The following is a 21,965-nucleotide window of genomic DNA, read 5'->3' as shown; positions in this document are numbered from 1 at the left end:
TGGGGGATGGGTGGGGAGGTGGGGTAGGGTGGGGTGGTGGGTGGGGGTGGGTGGGGAGGTGGGGGATGGGTGGGGTGGTGGGTGGGGAATGGGTGGGGAGGTGGGGTATGGGTGGGGTGGTGGGTGGGGGTTGGGTGGGGAGGTGGGGGATGGGTGGGGTGGTGGGTGGGGAATGGGTGGGGAGGTGGGGATGGGTGGGGGGATGGGTGGGGTGGGGGGGATGGGTGGGGTGGGGGATGGGTGGGGAGGTGGGGGATGGGTGGGGGATGGGTGGGGGATGGGTGGGGTGGGGGATGGGTGGGGAGGTGGGGGATGGGTGGGGTGGGGGGATGGGTGGGGAGGTGGGGGGGATGGGTGGGGTGGGGGGTGGGAAGCGGATTGAGGATGCGTTGCGAGGGCTGACCTGTAGGGGGCGTCAGAGGTCGGAAGGTGATCGGGACGGGGGCGGGGCGGGGCCGGGCCGGGAGGGGGCGCTCTCCCTCCGCTCTTTGTCCGCCATCGCCCGCCCTGTCGAGCGAGCGAGAGACCGGCGGCAGAGACACGAGGCGCCGCCAGATGGCATCTCACCTTCAACCGGAGCGCAGCGCCGCTTAGAGAGAGAGAGAGAGAGAGCGGAGAGAGAGAGAGTCAGTGAGTGAGTGAAAAAGAGAAAGAGAGTGAGTGTGTGTGTGTGTGAGAGAGAGAGAGAGAAAAATAAAATAATAACCCGATTACAAAAAAAAACAACCGCGGGAGAGGAGGAAGAGGGAGGAGGAAGAGGAGAGAGAGGGAGAGGGAGAGGGGGGAGAAGAGGAAGAAGAGAGGAGTTTTTTTTCCCCCCCATTTTTTTTTCTCTCTCTCTCTATCCCTCCTCTCTCTCCCTCTCTCACCCCCTCCTCCCCCCATCGCCTCAAGAGAGAGAGAGAGAGAGAGAGCACCCCCACCCCTCCACAACGACCCCCCCACCCCTCACCCTCCCTCCCTCCCCCCCTCTCTACAACCCCCCCCCTCACACCCCCTCTTCACCCCCTCTCAACACACACGGATGTAAAGCAGAGGCTTTTTTTTTAAACGGAGCGGGACGTTCGCCTCTCACCTCCGACCCCTCTCTCTCTCTCTCTCTCTCCCTCCCTCCCTCCTCTCTCCCCTCCTCCCCTCCTCCTCCCCCCTTCACACACTCCCTCGGAGAAGGACATTATTTTTTTTATACATCTATATATGTCGACAGAGAAGAAGAAGAAGAAGAGAGAAATATATATATATATATAGAGAGAGAGGAGAGAGATTTACACACAGCGAAGAGAGACGACAACCGACGCGTTACTGAGGTAAGGAATATTCTGGAAGGAGGGAGGGAGGGAGGGGAAGGGAAGGGGGAAGGGGGGGGGGGGAGAGAAAATAAAAATAAAATAAAATACAACCCCCCCCCCCCCCCACCCACCCACTACCACACGACGACAACAAGCGCGAGGGGGAGGGGTGTGAGGGGATAAAGTTGTCGACGGTTATTTTTCTTTTCCGTGTAAAGGGAGAGAGAGAGAGAGAGAGAGGGAAGGAGAGAGAGAGAAGAGAGAGAGAGGGAGGGAGGGAGGGAGGAGAGGGAGAGGCCGCGGATGGCGGGGTCTGTGTGGTCTCGGCCCAGGGAGGCCCGGGGTGGGTGGGGGGCGCCTTAAGATGGAGGCGGCGGCGGCGGTGGTGGTGGTGGTTGATGCCGCGGGCGGGAAGGAGAGAGGGGGAGAGAGAGAGAGAGAGAGAGAGAGGAGAGAGAGAGGCCTCGAGGTTGGGTTGCGGGAGAGGGGGAGAGAGAGAGAGAGAGAGAAAGGGGGAAAATAAAAGTCAAGGCCCCGGGTGGCGGGCGGAGAGAGAGAGAGAGAGAGAGAGATCGGGGGAGAGAGAGAGAGAGAGAGACTGGGGAAGGAGAAGGTCGAGGCCCGGGAGAGAGAGAGGAGAGAGAGAGAGAGAGAAAGAAAAGATCGGGGAAATAGAGAGAGAGAGAGAAGGGGGTCGTGTCGAGGCCGTTTGTTATTTTGAGCTTCGCAGTTGGGGCCTAGTGAAGGAAAGGCCTCCCTCCCGCCCCGGGGTGGGGGGTGGTGGGGGGGGGGAGGGGTTCGGGGTGGGGAGGGGGGGGGGGAGAGAGAGAGTGTGTGAGTGAGAGAGAGAGAGGGATCACCTTTCCTTCGCGGCCCCCAAAATATTATATAAAATGATTTTTTTTATTTTTTTTATATATAAAAAGTAAATTAGATTTAAAATGTGGGGGTGTGGGGGGGGGGGGAGAGGGAGGGAAAGCCTCCCCCCCCCTCCCACCACACAGAGACTTTTTGGCGCCACTTTTGTGTGTGTGTGTGTGTGTCCCCCCCCCCCCTCACCAATTAAATATAAATATGACCAATTATACCTACAAATATATCTAAATAAATAAAAGCAATAACCTCACGAGAGAAACTCTCAAATCTTCACCTTTTCTTAATTTTTTCTAAAAAAAAATCCCACTTTTTTTCCCCCCTCCCCCCAAAATATAAAATACACACATACACACACATATATATATGTGTGTGATGTTTAATCAGTCAAACGTTAAAAGATATTTTTGTGTGTGTGTGTGTGTGGCGACGACGCTGTATTCGGGAGCCGAACGTTTGGTTTTAACACTAACATTCAATCCACTTCCTTGTCGGAAATGTGTGTGTGTGTATATATATATATATATAATGTATATATATATATATAAAGCCACGGATTGTTATCGTTTGAAATTTGCCATCGAGGGTATTGGGGAAGAGGAGGAAGGAAGGAAGGAAGGAGGTTGAGGGAGAGAGAGAGAGAGAGGGAGAGGTTGGGGCGAATTTTAACTCGTTTAAAAAAAAATGTTTGTTCTGTGTCTGTCTCTCTGCGTGTGTTTGTGTGTGTGTGTTTTTTTCCCCCCAAGTAAACGTTGTGTTGAGATGTTTTTCTCTTTCTCTCTCTCTCCCCCTCCCCTCTCTCTCTCTCTGTCTGTCTCTCTGGGAAAAGGGTAAATAATCCTCTTAAGGGAGTAAAGAAATGGCTGTGATCATGTCCGGGTGGGTCCATGTGACAATGTTGTAAACACTCTCAGAGAGAGAGAGAGAGAGGGAGAGAGACAGAGAGGGACTCATCATCGCTGTTCCTTTCCCACCAGTTGGGAGTTTGTTAATGCAGCACAAAACCGGACGCTTTCTGGACACTTTCCTGTCGGGTTTTACCAATCCCCGCGAACCGTACAGTTTACCGACTTTCCTGTAAGGGGAGGGAAACAATTTCGTAGCAAACAAGACCCCCCCCCCCCCCTTCTTCCTTCTCTCTCCCCCCCCCCCCCAACCCCACCCCCCACCGCCATAAATCGCCCTGCAATTTCTTAGCCACACCCTGTTTATGGCTAATCTAGTAGTGTGTTTTTGTGTGTGTGTGTGTGTGCGTGGAAAGTACTGCAACTCCCAGAATTTGGTGGTAAATCGGCAGTTTTTTTGTGGTGGGGGGGGTGTGTGTTTTTTTTAAAAAAATGTTGTAAATGGCCTTCTTTTAAGTTCGCGTAAAACAACGTTCGCGGCGGTATGTTTCGACTTTGAAACGTTTCACGAGTCCCCCCCACTACCTCCCCCCATCCAGTGTGTAATTCGACTTTTTTTCCCCCCTTTCTCCCCCCCCCCCCTTCCCCCCTCCCCTTCGACTTCTGTGCCTGTAATTCCATGGCTCTGTGACTGTTCTCTCGCTGCCACAATCCCCTCATCAGGATGCGTGGCTGCTTTCATTTTGTGCTGAACTTTTGTCCCCGAAGAGTGTTGATATTCAGGGGCTGTGTACCCGTTGGGGACTGGTCATGGAAGTCCAAAACTTTTTCACGTTCCAGTTGTGCACTCTCTCTCTCTCTCTCTCTCTCTTTTTTTTTCGACTTCCCCAGTGAGTATTTCTGAGTGCGCACACGAGTATCTTTTTTTTGTTGTTGTGTGGCGGTCGAGTGTCTGAGGTGCTCCCAAGAGGGGCCGTAAAATTAGACTGGAAACTCCATATTATTTGCAGCTTGCAATTCGAGGAGGTTTTCGAGGCTTTCGTCGTCCTGTCGTGGGGCTCGAGGTTGTCCTTGCGAGGCCAAAGCACTTTTTGTGAACGTATAACTTCATTATAAATCCCAAACTAGTGACTGAATCCAGGGATATCCAAACCTTGGGATTGCATCGACTCGGTGTGTTAACTACACGCGCTGTTTTAAGTGTTGGTAGTGTTTTTTTTTTTTGCTTTAAAATAGCCATTAAATAAGTTCCAAGTGCGCTGAATGTTTCGCTGCGACCCAGAGCAGTTTCAGTGAAATTGGAGGGGTGTTGTTTGTACATTTACGAAAAGGTATCTCGAAGTGTTGGCCTGAAGCACAAAAGGGTGTTTGTGGTCTTTTCTCTCTCTTAGGTTTTAATTAAATTTGAAGCGAAATGATCACATTAAAATAATCTTTCGGTGAATGTAATTGCAGCGAATCTAAAAGGCTGGTTGAAAGGTTTTTTGGTAGTATCAGTGTGCTATTTAAAATAGATTATTCAAGTTGTTATTGGAGTTTCTGAGCAGGTGCTTATTCCGTGTGATGTCAGCACATTGCTCTGAAAGATGATGGACAATTAAACAGGAAGTTGTACAGTGAGCCACCAGCTTTCTTCCATGAAATATTTTTAACAATATGTCACCTGCCCAGTTGAAATTCAGGATTCGTTGCTCGAAACGTATGTGCAAGAGCATACCAGGCCGATATTGGGTTATGAAATAAAAGAGCAATTTAAATTTTTTGAGTTTAAAAAAATGGAAGTGTCTTTAGGAAATCACTATACTGTCTTGTGGTAAATCTCCCAATTTTCACAAGATTGGCAGTGGCTCTCACAATAACCTACTGTGTTTAACCCTACTTGGGTTTTGTTTAAGTCCTATTAAATCTTTTTGTTGGCATCTTTTCCTGCGGAAACAACTCGTATTTTGTTTAAACTTTTGTCCCTATTTGAATGATAATGTCTGGATTGTTTCCAGATTTCATAGTGATTTAACGTACTCTACACAGTTTCTGCTGTCAACTGATCCCAGTCTGGAGGTGCTGTATCATTGGTTCGAATTGTAGCCCTTCACCACTCCCAATAGCCCATTTTCTGTAACTCTGTTTAAACAGAAGATTGATCTTGAAATAATCACCGATCTAAATTTAACTGCACCGTGTGAACTGAGTAGGACAGGTTTATAGATTTGGTTTGACTGTAACTTGGCTTCCGACAGGTGTATTGTGACATGGGAAGGCATTGTTCTAATCGTTGCAGACTGTGTGATGTAGTCATAATTAATTTTAATTCTTTAAAGTTGTGTAAAGCAGAGTTAAAGATGAGTGGTGGAAGCTTGGACAAATGCCTTGATTGTGAGTAGGCTATAATCTTCATTTTGCTGTAGCGCTTTTCATGTCTTCTAGATAATAATAATAATCCTTGCATTTGATACAGTGCTTTTCGCGTCTTCTCGACGTCTCAAAGTGCTTCGCAGAATATGCTGTAAAGTGAATTGACTGTATATTTGTGGGCGAAACGTGGCAGCCAATTGCGCACAGCAGTGTCCCACAAACAGTTGTGGATCGAAGAGAGCAATTTATTATTTTTTTTCTTGAGGGATTATTATTTGGCGTGTGGGATAAGGAAACTTGCCCAAGGTTTCGCCCTGCCCGGAATCGAACCCAGGTCTCTCACTTGCAAAGTGAGTGCTCTAACCACTGAGCTACAAGACTTATCAGAATTGACTCAAATTACCAAAGTGCACAATATAACTTTAAAAGTGACCTGACGGTTTGTTGACTTAGTTTGAGTTGCTGTTTGTATTTCACGTATTTGATGGAGAAACAGTTTCCAGATCATATATTGTTTAATTTCAAGCAAAAGGGGATAGTAAATTGAATCTTTTTTTCTTCGTCATTCATGACGAATTCCGCAAACAGAAGTTTAAAACAAAGGATTTCACCCGAGTGGGAAGTTACATTCTGGTTTTTAAAAAAAATTGTTGCGCCAACTGAATGTTTTTTTTTAAGTGAAATATTGAGGTAAGACCTAAGCATCTGTCCATGCAAATAGTTTCTGTGCTGCTGTTTGTACTGAAATTCAACTGTTAACAGCCACATCCTATTCAACCTGCACACAAGATGTGTTATAAATAAGTAGGTTTAAACTGGGGTGCAACATACTTATATAGTATTCCTACTATATTTAAACTAAGGTAGCAATATTCAGAATATGATGGTTGTAAATATGGATCTTCTGGTATCTAAATGAATGCATGTAATCAGTCTTGACGTCAGTAAAAGGCTTTGCTGTTTGAATATAGAGAGACGGGTGAGAAGTTAGCAGGAGTTGATCTTGTATAGATCTGAAATGATCTTTTAACCGGGCAGGAATGTAACTGAGTTAAATGCAGTATATTTTGTATGTTGGAATTACAGTTAATGTCATCTAATACATTTTCCCTCTGCCCACATATTCTTGAAATGATTCTTAAAGATGGAACCAACGGTTTTGAACTGAATCGCGTAATAGTTCTATGAAGCCTAAAAAGGGGTGTAAAACACTCTTGACTGCAGATAAGAAAATAGTGGGTGAGGAAGAGAGCAGTTGTTATAGACCCCAGAGCATTAGATATCAAAATTCACAAGATTAAAAATTGCAGGCTTGGAGATATTGGAATAAACATGGTAATTTCTATGTTAGTTTGTTGCTTTGTATGTCAGCTCATAAAAGTTGGAAAATAAGAACTTGAATTAAGTTAGTTGGTGGAATTTCCAGCCTACCTCCCCCTTGCCCCAAACAGTGGTCTATAGTTTAAGAGTGGGAGGCATCCAGACTTGCAGTTTCATCTATAAATGATCATCTGTTGAGAACTTTATCCACAGAGCACTAAGAATTACATGGAAGGTTTCCATCCTTCTGCTGTGCAGAACTATATATAGTTCTATGTGTACAAAGAGCTTTCAGAAACAGTGTTCAGTGGTTATTCTACATTTGTGAACATAGATCGTGTCAAAAGACTTCCTATGATGCAATTTGATGAGTTGCATCATGCATGTTATCAAGGTTTCAAAACTGGAAGCAACAACGTATTCCTCATTAAAATTTACCATTGTTGCTTACAGAAGCATCATGAAATCGAGGTCCGATCTGGAGTTTTGTGCGAAGGGTGTTTGCTGTTTCTTTCCATTGACATGTTTGACAAAATCTTTCACCCGATGACTGTCCTCTTTAATTCTGTGTGAACTCTTCTGGTGGCTTCTTACATGTGGAGTCCTGTAGCTGAGTGGTTAGAGCACTGGCTTTGCAAGCGAGAGACCTGGGTTCGATTCCCGGCAGGGTGAAACCTTGGGCAAGTTTCCTTACTCCACACCCCTGAAGATAATCCCTCAAGAAAAAAACAATAATAAATTTGTCATTTCAATCCACGACTGTTTTGTGGGACACTGCTGTGCGCAATTGGCTGCTGCATTTCACCTACAAATATAGTCAATTCACTTTACAGTGTATTCTGTGAAGCACTTTATTACGTCTAGAAGACATGAAAAGCGCTATATCAAATGCAAGGATTATTATTATGATCTGAAACTGAGCCATTTAGGCTCAGAAGTCTAAGGTTTGAAACTGGCTGATCTGTGGTGCAATGGCTGATCTCAGCAGTGCTACAATTGGCCTCCACACAGTATATTCTGTGAAGCGCTTCAAGACGTCTAGAAGACATGTTGTGCAGTGTTCCTCCACATGCCTCGCAGTAAGTAGGAACCCACTTGTTAGTCGATTGGTAGATCGCTTTTCCAGAGATAATCCCTCAAATAATAATAATTTGGTCACTCAATCCATGACTGTTTGTGGGACACTGCTGTGCACAATTGGCTGCTGTTTTTCGCCCGCACATATACAGTTAATTCACTTTATGGTACATTCTGAGAAGCGCTTTGAGACGTCTAGAAGACGTGAAAAGCGTTATATCAAATGCCAGGATTATTATTATTACACCAGGATCAGGAGGAAAAAAATTTCATGTTTTACCCACTCCAATTGTTGTCCAGTGATTCCTTCACCCTCAACTGGATGTGAGGATATGGTTGGCTCAGCTATGATTGCTCCCTCAGGTGAATGCTGCTTCAGTTAATTGCTTGCAAATGCTAATTGTTCGGAATAACACGTGAAAACTGGCTATTTGAGTGCGCTGCCTTAGTGTATTTGGTACTGTTGAAATGTTTTTAAGTATGTCAGTGCCTTCAGGGGAGGGGGATATTTTACGATTGTTCTTAGATTGACTCGTTAGTTCAAGTAATGTCCGAACAACACTGAGATGTCAATCTGGTCTTCTTCCCTTCTGGCAATAAGTGCTTATACCTATCCTTTGTCCCTGGGTTTTTTGTTTTGAAGCTACTGAATATTTTGTTGTGTTTATTTATTGGTTTTGCTGTATATGAAAGGAAGCTAGTTGAATATCCGGAATTTGCATTCAAAGTCCCAAATATAAAGTTAAAGCACTGGTAGGATGTTTCTGTTCTAAAATTCCAAGTTAGCTAAGGTGCCGCTTAGAATAATTGTCAGGCTTTGAAATACTGTTTTGCATTGCAATGAGATATCTCAGAATTTCGGGTAGCATCTCAGCAGAAAAAAATGTGTGGATTGATTATCCTGCTGGATGTGCTTAGTGGTCACTCTTAATATTCTTGGGGAAGAATACCTGTGACATTTTTCATCCCTTCAAAAGCCCAACAATCTTTGCAACTTAACTGTAAAATGGAATTTGTATAGATAATTGGCTTTGGGGAAATTGCATGGCAGGAGTTCAGTACATTTGAATTTTATGTAGAATATTTTGATAAGCGCTAAAGTTGAAAACTAAAAAATCCGTAGGACTGGGCTTGCCATTTTGGAATTCAGTTGAATTTGAATTTTCATATTGTTCTCCCAACTTAATTGTCATCCAGTGATTTTTGGGCAACCTCAATGTTCTTATAAGTCACCGTTTAAATCAATAGATTTCCTGATCTGCCCGCAGTAGCCGAGTAGATGGCTTGAATCTTTTTGGTGGGGGGGTGGGGGGTGTAAACACAAATGAGAGATGGTCTTTCAAAGCAAAGTCGGCAAATGTTACCACGCTACTATTTGGAATGAATTTGCATCTTCTGTTTGACATTGCTTCATCAGGAAGCAAAAGGAAAGATTGAGCGGTGTCTGACCTTAACATAGAATACTTTTAGGAAGCAAATTTGATTGAAATTTGCGCGCAAGACTTGGAAGGCAATTCTTAGAAAGATTTGGTACAATGCAGCAGAGTCATTGTTCTTTAAAATGGAGCAGCTGTTAAAAACAATTGTTGGAATAAAAATCTGTTGGATAGCTTTTATGTGTTTTAATGCTAGATGGTTGGAATACTTTCTAACTCGTGTGTAGTGTCTTTTGAAGAATGTCTTGATAATGCGGAACTGAATTAAATAATTTATTCAGACCCACTGTGAGGGTGAGCATTTTTGTAAAAATTTGCTGTCATGATTATCAGTGGGAAGTTAAGGTTAGTAGCTTGCATGGGTAAAAGTTGGCTGAAAAATAATTTTAGCCCTGTAAGTCACCCCATCCACGATCTTCTGAGGTTATTTTTAGTTTCTTAACATTTTTAACTTGTGTACACAAAGAATTTTGGCATGCACCGAAAATATTAATACAGAAATATCTCATGTTAAGCCGTAAAAATGCACAGTATTTTGGCTTGGCAGGTGAATTTAACATTTGAATGAACATTTAGCCACACCTACTAAGTTGTCACTGAGTTTAGGTCTGGGCAAATGGTGAGGCACTGTCATCCATATGCCGAGGTTTGGACAGAAAAAAATAGCAAGGATTTTTGTTGAAATCTTCTGAAAAGTGTGGATGTTAAGTGAGAATGTATTGGGCTTCTTGGTGATATTTCCCACCTCCACCAATGTTCTAATAAGTTGCAGTGTTCGCTATCTCGGCTCTCATATAAAGAGCAGAGACTTGGGCAAGATTCAGGAAGGTTTTCTGATATAGCTGCAAATAAAAGGTGAATTGACACCAATAACCCAAATTTCGTAACTTTTTTGGTTCAATGTCATTTTTGTCCCATATATAATGATGTAAGTCTAGATTGAGAAGGACAATACATATACATGGTACAATATGCTGACTTGAACTGTTAATGCACTTAGAGTACTGTATGCACAATTGCGTAATATTTTACAAGAAATCTGTGAGACCATGGGCAGCAGCTTTGTACAGTACTGCACCAAGGATTGTAGAACTAATTGGCAGGGTAAATATAGTACAGACTAATATTTTACACTACACATATTAAAATGGTTCTTTGATCCCTCGTCTGAAAACTTGAAAGCTTATGGAAACTTCTGCTTTGCAAATTGGCTGAACACAAAATGTTACACTTACTGCGGCTGGACTATGTTTTTACCAGTTGTGGCATGGCATACTTTTTTTTTCTCATGCCTTAANTTTTTTTGTACAAAAGCATTTTCTTTGTGGCAGATCCATACAGAATATCACATGGACAGTGCTTTGATGTTTGTTTAAGTGAACTGATTGCATGCAGCGCAAGTAGCAGGCATTTAAATGTATTTCTCTGGTCAGTCTTCTCTGACCAGTATAATTACTTAATGATCTGTGGAGCTTTCCTGTAGGAAGAGTGCCTAAATTATTGATTTGACACTTAAAAGCTGATCCATCTGACTTTTCCAGAGCCTTGCTTGAGAATAACTGATTATATTAATGGGCAGTGATGATTGTGACATTGCAATTTGAACTTGGAGGGAGTCTAAAGTCAGCGGGTTTTCCTAGAAATGCCCGGCCTGTTTTTAACCAGTGTCTTGATTTAAATAAAGAATACATTGTTGAATCTCCTTGTCGTGCTTTATTATGTTTTTGTTCAGCTTTCTTTACTGAGCTTGTACCTGATGGTAGTGATATTAAAATTAGTTTAATGTGCTATCATGGTTTCACTGGCACACTGACCACATGTCGATTGAAATGTGAATTCCACAGATGCTCTAAATCTGCATTACAAATACTTTAATGTTTAGAATTAGCTTAATCGATTTTGGGTAAATCCTAAAGCTAATAATTCATGTTAAGTCATAGGACAATATCTTTGTAATTTTTTAAAGAGGTATTGCTGTTCTATTTTGCCTACAAAATACACAGTGAATCCACTTTACAGTATATTTGATGAAGTTCTTTGAGATGTCACAATGACGTGATAAAGGCTCTATATCAAAGGCAAGGATTATCATCATCTTTCATTTGATATAGCTTTTTTCATGTTTCAAAGCGCTTCACAGAATATGCTGTAAAGTGAATCGACTGTATATTGGTGGGTGAAACGTGGCAGCCAATTGCGCACAGCAGTGCCCCACAAACAGCCGTGGATTGAAGTGACCAATTTATTTATTTTTCTTGGGGGATTATTAGGCATGTGGAGTAAGGAAACTTCCCGGGAATCAAACTGAGCTCTCTTGCTTACGAGGAGAATGCTCTAACTACTGAGCTACAGGACTCCATGTTATAATACCATTGTGTGTAATACTGTACTGATCAGAGGACCTTAGTGCAGTCTTTTCACTTGTTTTATGAATATGAAAATCTTGTTTCTAAATCTCAAAGAATTTGACTTGTTGCAGTCAGCAAATCAATGTGCCTTTGTCAGAAGTATTTTGATGTATAGGTACAATACCCATTTTGAGAATTGTTTCAAAGAGAAAGCAGTGTCTGGGCATAATAATATTCATAAAATGGTTGTCAACTGACCTAAGAAAATAGTTGCAGTAATTGTGCTGAGTAAAGATGTGGGTAATTTTACTGTCCGGAGAGTTCAGTACAATGTTACCTGTTGAAAGTGTGGAGGTGTGCATGTCATATAGTAATATATTTGTGTACCTAGACTTGCTGATGGATTGCTTGTTGGTTAGTTTTATATGTCATAGTTTTCTTACAGGATTGGATTCTGTGCAGTCCTTTTGGTGTGATTCGGAGCTGGCAGAAAGCAGTTATACTATGCAATAGGTGCTGGATTAGGTCCAAGTAAAGAAGAGCTTGATTATTAAAGCTCAGTTTTCCAGCAATGGTGCTGGTTACTGTGAAAGTTATTAAAGGCACTGAAATGGCCGGATCTCTGGTAACATTAGGTAATTTGAAGCCGATGGATGTCCCGGGGAAGTTGAACTTTAAAGTTGAAAAGTTAAGATTTATATCAGCTTCTATCAGACCAATGCTATACCACTGCAGTTTTGAATAAATGAGCTCATCTCCTTCAAGTGGTCATCTCACACTGCTTCACCTGAATCATGGTTCCAGCCTATCAAAATTGGTGTTGCACTATACAGTTTGCATCGATTTTTAAATCAATGCAGACTGTGTAGTATAATTGGGGCATTAGTAACTCAACCCAATATTGTTGGCAGGTCCTAGGTGAAAACAATGACCATTTGTTGCAGTATTTGCACATCCTTTTGTTTTCAAACTGAATGCTCTTTTGAATTATTTCTTTGTCGTAAATTTAAAATGGTTTCTTAAGCGTTAAACAACTCAACACTTTGGATTTGAGTGACAAATGTAAGTAATGTTACCTTGCAAAATAACATGAATGTAGGCTATCATCTCATTTTTGAGCGATTTGTATTACTTGAAAATCAAGCTCAATGTGGACAATGTTCCCACACCCTGTTCTTTTTCCTCTACATCATTAAGATTTATCTGAAAACCATCATACCTCATTTTAGGTTCTTGTTCAGAGGATTATTTGTTCTTCATGTTTATCTGCATTGTTTCACTTGACCCGTGTTCAATGTGGACAGTACATTGTGATTTTTATGATCCTGGAGTTAACTGCTTTAACTGGAATAACTGCCGTGACCAATTTTGACAAGGTCAAAATAATCATCCTCAGTTAGCTTCTACCAAAAAGTTAGATGATTTATTGTCATAACCCTAAAATGGCTGGCTGTTCAAGTTTGCTGGATGTTACAACTAAAATTTGTAGTGTTACTACATTTTAAAACGTATTTATGCGGTTTGGTTCCAAACCCTGTTTTTACTCGATCCACTGGATGCATTTCCTGTGATGGGTAATGCTCTGTAACACCTACACTATTTCAACCTTGGGTGTCTGCGGCCTAATGGGATGGTAGCTTATGTAAGATCGGTTATTAAAGCATAGTATCAACAGCAATTTCCACACCGGAGTAGTTGTAATTAGCCACTACTTGGAATTTAAAAACTGAATGTATTCTTTGTTGAAAGAAGATTACGCAAAGATTTGTACTCTGTTCAAATCTGCTAAAGAGCTGTACTCAATCCATCCATCAACTGGTCTGTTTTTCCAGCCTAGGTCTTGTGCATAAGCACCTCAGCAGCTCTGAGTGCTTTGTCAGATCGATTGGCACCAAAATCTTCTGATATTAAAGAGACAGTGTCAGCAATCCCAACCAGGCTTCATTGTTCCATCATGTCACCAACAGATGAAATGCAAACAATTGTTTGTCTCCGCTATTTTTTTAGAAAATGTACTGCCCTGTGTTTTAATTTATTTTTGTAGCAAATTATATTTCTCATCATCTTTCTCTCCCAGCCCCCCCCCCCCCCACCAAAAAAAAAAACACATAAATGTGATCCATGCCAGGGTATGCATCAGGAAACACATCTGCAGTGATTAGTGGAACAAAGATCTCATGCAGCTCTGGTTTCCAAAGAATAGAAACGTAAAAGCTGAGCCATGTTAACAATGGTTACATTGAGAGAAAGACGATTGTAAAGCTTTCAGTGCTGCAGTACAGCATCCCTTTACATCCATGAAAACCCGTGCAAGCGGAGCTCCACAGAGACTCGGGGTCAAAACAGATGATGTAAGATGATGAAGCAGAGTGTCCTTCACATTTAACAGTTCCTGGAGCAATAAGAGCATTTAAACTGATGTTACAAACCAGATGATGGGAACCACAGCGCAGCTGGTTTGTCCTACAATTTGATTTTCATGTGTTTATACTCTTGCATGTGCAAGAGTTTAGATATTGAACCCTATCTGATTTTTATATTCTGTATAAATTAACCACCAGATGCTCCAGTGAAATCTGCTGTTCCAATCATGTAACCATATTAAGATGACGTTTGGCCAATGATGTTTTAAGTTGTGTACAGCAGTGGTTCAGGTAAACAAGCATGCACATGTTTTTCTGTAAACAGTTACAGATGTTTGTATACAAGATTGTGAATGTATCCATATGTCTAAGCGTGTAAACAGTAGAATGAATTGTGTATCTTGTTACTTTAGTAATGAATTAATACCGTGACAGTAGATCTTGGTCTCACATTGCCTGCCTGCCGCTGAATTGATTTCAGCCAATTCCTACCAACAATTTTGAAAAAATGGTCTGTCTGACATAATAGTTATATTTTTTTAAAAAAAAGTGTAGGTTACAAGGAGAATCCCAAGACTTTGGTGTTCACTCTACTGATCTGTCTTTGTTATGCTCCTTTTATAGAGTGTGATATGAACCCGCCTCTAGCAGTAAATCAATGTGGAAGGCAGAAGCATATGGGCGAGTGCCTGTGTGTGCATTGAACTTTGCTCAGGAGGAATTGAATTTGTGACATACAAGTTGAACGGCTTGGTGTTGCCTTTGCACACATTTGCTCACTGGAGGATTTCAAATACAAAACTGATGGTTTGGTGTTTATTTCCACCCTTCCATAATTGCACGTAGAGCGGATAGATTATTACAGTAATTAGATGAAGACAGCCTCGCTACTTTGTTGAATGGGCTTTGATACTGTTGAGGAAATTGTGGAAAGTTTGAGCACTGATAGTGCACAATTGTAATTTTATATAACCTATTTTTAAAATGCTTATTTAGGATGCTTTCAAAGATCTCTCCTGTTTTATCTAGAGTAAATTTATAAACCCTTCAACTCTTTTGGAAAAAAATTAATCACATAATCACTATGTCCATTCTGATTCTACAAGATTGTGAATTTTAACATCATCTGTATTTGAAGGGATAGTCTTCATTCATATGAAATATAGTATCACATCTTGTTAGCTGGGTTTAATTAGTTTACTTGTGTTCCTGCCAAATCCAGGGGAAGCAGTTCTCATATGAATGAATTGTGTTCTTTTTAATACCCTGTTGTGTACTTGACCAAAGTCTGATCTCAAACGTAGAAAGAAGCAGTTTCAAGTGTGGCAGCGTAATTCTTTCAGAGTCGCATATCACCTGAGGGCTGGTGGAAAATCTCCTCGCAGTCCTTTAGGAATGCCACTTTGGGCCAGCGCTCACGAGTGCACAAGAGTAACTGGGGGGAGATCCTTTGTCAGGTTTTCCATCTTCCCCTAATAGGAGTCAGTGAGCCTCTGTTTGGCACCCTCCCAGCGCGATGTGGCTGAGAATGGTGAGAAATTGACCATATCATTCGACAGTGCTGTTTGTGGGTGTTTCAATATCCTGGCAACCTGCACATTTTTTTTTTTTTGAGCAATTTCCAGCTCCCTTTTGAGACCTCAAATTTTAGTAACGGAAATCATTCTAAGAATCACGATGTGTATGCATATGTTCTTGTGCGTATTTTTTTATTTTTAACTTATGTTTGGGCTTTTAATCTGGAAGACTTCTCTATCGGGAGCTGGACAATTTCATTTTCAAATTGAAAAGATTCACTTCAGTAATAGTATGAACCCTAAGGAGTAAAATCTCATCCTCCCCTTTTTTTTTAGTTATTTTATTTAACCTACCCAAGCCACTCTGAACTATTTAACCGCCAGCAGTTTACTCCTCAGCCTTTTTGGTAGTCTCAGTTGTCCATTTTCTGAGCCATTCGGGTCTCCAGTATTCGGAGGCACTGCAGGCGACAGATCCAACAGCCTGGCTGGTTGGGGGGACTGGGAGCAGGGATTTTTCCCAATTGGCTGCTGGCAAGCCCAACCCCTAATGGGTAGCATGGACCTAAATGGTTAAGCATCCCAAAGCTTGCCAGACGTGCATTTTTACTTAGCAGATTAGACTCCCAACAATACATACCCCAATGTGTATACTACGGTGCCCAAACCTTAGATCTTGCCAACCTGTGCCGAATGCTCCCCGGGATTAGTTCAATAGAGTGCAACTCTCCAGGGAGAGAGTGTGCATTCAGTCGCAGACACACAAATTGCCATGTGTAGTTGGCATACATATATGAAACTCTTTCTTGTTTGGATTCTCTTAGGCAAAGTAAATAGTACGCACATCTGTCATTTCCAGCTAATCAAACAATTAGATTGGGGGGGGGGGGGTGGTGAGGAATTTTGTTGCTTTGAGATTCACCTGGAATGTAAGTTGCAGCAAACCTAGGGTCTTAACTGTGTCGTGAGGAGAAGTGTGGCTGCTGGTGGAAAAACTACCTCAGGGCGTCAGTTAAACTTTGTAAGTAAAGGGAATAAGGTACTATCAATTGCTTAACCTGTCAAGATGAAGGGAACAAAACTTACCACAGAGGTCAACTCAGGAGTTTTAATCAAGCTAAGCTCTCAATCGATTTGCTCTCTCTTTGGAAGTTCACTCGCTGACGACTAGGCTGTTCAACGGTTCCATAAAATCAAACCCTGTGTTTACCACGGTGCACTATTAAAAAACAGTTGTTCGAGTTTCTGGAAAAGCTGGTTGCTTCTCACTTCCTTGCCCGTAGCAGGCCAGCAACCTTCCCTGTAGGCGTTTCTAGTGGTTGCCCACAGACTTTCTGTGCCTGTGAGCTATGCACATTAAGCTAGCCAGTTAGGACCGGATGTGTACTGCGATTATGATGTACTGCATGTCCATGGTACATACAGCGACCCTATAAATGGATGTGTCCTGTATTGAAGTGTGTCAGAACAGAGTTGACGGTATTGTGATGGTTTTTGTTTTGTTCCCCACTGTTTGGCTTCATCTTCAAGTAAAATTTGTTTGCCCACGGGTTGACTTTCATGTGGAGCTGTGGAACTCAGTGGATGCACTGGATAGTATTATTTACTACATCAAAAGTATTTATTTTGTTTTTCTTCTCTTCCCCACCACACACACACACACAGAATATATTCTATAGGAAGATTAAGTTAGGAAAAAGTGTAGTCTTCCTCTCTTACTCAATACTCTTTTCTGCCCCCCTCCCCCCCCTTTCCATCTTCCCCTAATTTCCAGCTCCCTTTTGAGACCTCGAGTTCCTGTTTAGTAACTGAAATCATTCCCCCCAATCACTGGAAAAGATGCCCAGCTTAAGTGTAAATGAGGTCAAAAAATTTCTGTCGTGCTTCCATACATCGTGCTTTACATTTTTAAGGTGCGGTTATTTCTGTCAACAATTGAAAATTTAATTAAAGTACAATTGGGGCTTGTTTGGACTTAACTCATTTACACTAAATTTTTCAGTCAATCTACTCATCATTTCCTGATCTGGTAAACTTGATGAGAGCAATTAGCTCTGTTGTACACAGTAATATGATTGGAACAAGACAGTCATGCCCTAACTATTTGACCCCATGACCACCTGATCAGTGATTTCAAGTTTGTCAATTAATCAGTTTAAATGTATTTTAAAAAGCTTTTTTTTGAAAAAAAACATTTGTCTTGTTGCACAACTATTTGGGAAATGAGCTACTGTATTGGCAAGTGGGTTGGATAAGTTAGCAAGCTGAGCAGTGAAATGGGAAGAAAAAAATAGTTGGAGAAATCAATAGGCAGGTTTTAGTTTACCCAAGAGCAAGCTTTGTTTTTATAAAAGTTTTTCTGTACAAGAAACCAGTTTCCACCTGCAGAATCTGCAGAACGTGACGTTATATAGGCTTCTTGTGGCATAAACCGGTTGAGGGCAGGCTGATTTGATTTTAGAAGACGATTAATATAAACAGTTGACTAGTCACTTAGGTTACACTGACTGAGTGTAACCTAACTTTATTGCTTTTTATGAAAAATCTTTCAAAGTTATGCATAATGTTTGTGTGTTGGTATAAAGTGTCTTGATGACATTTCATTGCCTAAAAATTAAAAAACGCATAAGTCAAATGAATATATGAAAGGATAAAATCACTATCTGTGAATCTATAATAATCCTTGCATTTGAGATTGTGCCTTCTCAAATCATTGGGACATCTCAAAGTGCTTCATGGAATATATTGTCAAGTGAAGTGACTATATAAATTGAAACCTCGTGTATGAAGTGATTTGCTGTATGTAGCATTCAGGATTTTGGATCTGTATTATTTTATGATTTTAATATTTGTGCATTCAAATAGTTTTTGAGCATTTTCTACATTTTTTGCGCATATTTGACTGTCATTTACATCTTCTTGGTGGGGATTCCAATCTTCCAGTCAACTGCAGTGTGGTTGATTACACACCAGCCTAGTCCTCTGGCACTTGTTAACCATTAACGCTCAGTCACACATTCCAGCAGGAAAATCAGTATTTTGTACATTTATCCCAAGATAGCCAATGATTTAGATTGTCTCACCAGCTGCAAGGAGAATGTACAGGGACCCAACCTTGTATTGTATTGTAAAGCCCTTCAATGTAGAATTGCGAAAGGTGGTTGGATAGATAAAGGACATTTTGTCACCTGAAAGCACGAAAATTCCATCACTGAGACGAGCACGAGTTGGTTAGGTTGCATGTTGCAAGAAGAGAATATTGCGAGTAATGCAGTAACGCAGTGCAATGCGTGAGAGCTGCTGGTTTGATTTCTGTAGAGCGTGGCCCAGTGATTTCACTCATGATGTCACGAATCTGGAAGCTCTGAACAGCAACATCCGATTAGCACCCTCGCTTATAACAAGAGTTCAAATTTTGTGGATCTCGACAACCATGTTCTCCTGTATCTGGTGCAAATTCTGAATTTGAATTGTTGGCTTGAATATTCTTTGCAGGTTTCAGAAGTTTGTTGCAGAATAATTGGGCATTGTTTTTGCAGTGTTCTGCTTTCAGCTGAGCTAGAGTTAGACGTCTCATTAATGCAAGACATGACTACTGCCTATTGCTTAAATGTCCTGGCTTGGGTATAAAAATGTAATCAGCACAAGGCCAAACTATTAAGGTACTCACTGCTGAAGTGGGAGCATTATTCTCCAACTTTCCCACATATTGCAACACTATTTTCTAAAATTATTAAAACCCATGAGAGAGAGAGAGAGTGAGTGAGTGGGAGAGGAGTGAGACAAAGACGGGGTGGTGATGGTGATAGTAATGTTGTGTTCACTGACGGTATTAACTTCTGAGGAAGAAAGTTTGGGGTTTTGGATTGCATCTGGATTGCAATTTGTAGTTTGCAAGATGACAATTTTCAGCCCTGTTTAGTTATCCACAATGGGGCCAACTCCAAATACTGTGGTTAATTGGTTCTCTGTTGTATTGTCCTTTTCCCGCCGTTGCTTGCACATTGTCTTAATTGCATACGGCGAGGCAGAAAATTAGGTATTGGATGTACAATATAAGTACTCGAATGAGACTAAGCATGCCACAGGTCCTCAAGGGTTAATGTTTTATGTGGATGCATATTTTTTCCAACTGGCGGTCATTGACTGTAATCCTAACAGTGCTCAAGAGACTTGAGTCATGGCTGTTTGATCAGAAATCAAGTGAATGATCCTTTCTGGTTCAAATCCTCCATTGGAGATACCTTGTACTATGTCACGTTGCGTCAAGTACAGCAATGACCTTCTATGTCCAGGAGTTCTGTAGCTCAGTGGTTATAGAGCTTGTCTCACAAGCAAGAGACCTGGGTTTGATTCCCGGCAGGACGTAACCTTGAGCAAGTTTCCTTATTCCACACGCCTGATAATAATCCTTCAAAAAAAAACAATAATAAAATTGGTCACTTCAATCCACGACTGTTTGTGGGACACTGCTGTGCGCAATTAGTTGCTGTGTTTCGCCCACAAATATACAGTCAATTCACTTTACAGTCTATTCTGTGAAGCGCTTTGAGATGTCGAGAAGACGTGAAAAAGTACTATATCAAATGCAGAGATTATTATTATTAATGATACATTGACTATTTGTGATTTGTTCAGTAAACCAATAAAGATTTACTACATTTCTATGGGTATATTATATTGGTTTAAAATTACTTTCATATTGTATTACACTTTAGGATTTTTGCTATTTTCTTGAGATTACTATTTACTTGAGAGTAACATTTTAGAATTATTAGTCTTCCTTTCCCACATTTTGTTTGCCCTGGTTCTACAGGAGCCTGTTATCTCTAGGTACTTAACCAAAATACCTATTTGGCTTGTCAGTGGGATATTAGATCAGGACTGGATATCCTAATTGGTTCTCTTTCAGGAACTTGAGACCACTTAGTAATAATGATAATCCTTACATTTGTTATAGTGCCTTTGACGTGTGTATTTTGTAGGTGATCATAGCAGCCAATTTGCATGCAGCAATGTCCCACAGGGCCTGAAGTGCATGACTAATTTTATTTGGAGGATTGTTGGCCAGGACACTAGGAGAAACTCCTTATTCTTTTTGAGTAGTGCTGTGGGATTTTTAAACCTTCACCTGAACAAGCAGATAAGGCCTCGATTGAATGTCCCCCCTACTGATGCCCTGATTGTGATCAATCAGCCTAAACTGGTTATACTTTTTTTTGTTTTATTTCATCTGGTTTCCTGGAATGAGGCTTAATAATGTAATCCTTAATAATAATCTTTGCGTTTGATATAGAGCCTTTCCCGTCTTCGAGGCGTCTCAAAGCTCTTCACAGAACATACTGTAAAGTGAATTGACTGCATATTTTGTGAGCGAAAATTGTTTCTACAACATTTAGGCTTTTGAGTCTTCTTAAAAGAAATAAGGAGAGAATTTTTTTTGTGCATTTTTTTGTGTATTTTTGTTGGGAGTGGGGGGAGAGGGAAAAGGAGTGGGGTGGGGGGGAAAGATGAGTCAGTCAGTGGATATCGTGTTATGTGACTATTGTGAAATGCCTTTCACACTTGGAAAGAAGACTTTTATGATGTGCCATTGAGAACGTTGTGAGTGAGCTGTACATGCGATTCTTACCAGTGAAACAGGAATTTTGCAGTTATCTGTAAATGTATTCTATTTATATCACAGTGGTGTTTAGATAATTCTTAAACCATCAACTGGACATTTTGTTGCCTTTCTTGGGCTGACTAAATTGTGAGTTGTGATAGGAGTTGTGGCTGTACGAGTGCGCTGGAGGCTGTGAAAGTTTTGTTGAGTTTAAATCAGACCAATCCGTGCAGCAAGAGGGGGATACTTGCATTCTCCATCTTGATTAGCTCCAAAACTGGTGCTTTTCTGACGCGTACGCAGTGATTTTAGTTTACTGGTTATTCCTTAAGATGCCGTTTTTGGAATTGTACCGTATGATTTACATTTATACTGTGCGTTTCACCTTGGGAGGGCGTCTCAAAGCAATCGTATCATTAATACCAGGTTCAGTCAGCAATTGATTAGATTTTTAGGAGTCAAGGAGGTGGTTTCAGATCATCACATCAGATAGTATAACTGCAATTCAAGCAACATCTGTAGCAGATCTTCACATCATGATGCCACACAGCACTTTGCGTTCCTGAGGGCTGCATTCCTGAGTGCTGTAACATGGTATATATCACTTTTCCGGTGTTGCCTCTAACCTAAAACAAGAGTTCAAATGTTGCTCTGCTTTTTGTACAACTGGGGCAATAGAGTAATTGGAAATAAATAGCTTTGCCTAATTGAATAACCTGAGCTGAGCACAGTAGCAGAACATGATTAATTGGTACTGCATCATAATCTTTCAATGTAATATTTATCAACTTGTCTTTTTTAAAATGTATTTGTCGTACCATAATGATTGCAAAAGTGTATGTGTTCAAGAATGCACACCCTGTAAAACTGGACACGTTTATACTCCTGTACTTAGCTTGCTGAACTGATTTTCACCCATGAGACAAATAACTGGTCACAT

General features: G+C 41.3%; 1 protein-coding gene across 1 annotated transcript in view; it reads left to right on the top strand.

The window, feature by feature from the left end:
* The first annotated feature begins 1,224 nt into the window (after positions 1-1,224).
* stag2b (stromal antigen 2b) overlaps positions 1,225-21,965 on the top strand; it is a 54,683-nt gene continuing 33,942 nt past the window's right edge. The window contains 1 exon segment of the mRNA XM_042340573.1: positions 1,225-1,307. The gene's annotated coding sequence lies outside the window, so the exon portion shown is untranslated.

The sequence above is a fragment of the Callorhinchus milii genome, unplaced genomic scaffold (genome assembly GCF_018977255.1).
Source record: "Callorhinchus milii isolate IMCB2004 unplaced genomic scaffold, IMCB_Cmil_1.0 Scaffold15, whole genome shotgun sequence".
Classification (NCBI taxonomy): domain Eukaryota; kingdom Metazoa; phylum Chordata; class Chondrichthyes; order Chimaeriformes; family Callorhinchidae; genus Callorhinchus; species Callorhinchus milii.
The sequence above is the reverse complement of the archived record's forward strand: the minus strand, read 5'-3'. Positions and strand labels throughout refer to the sequence as shown.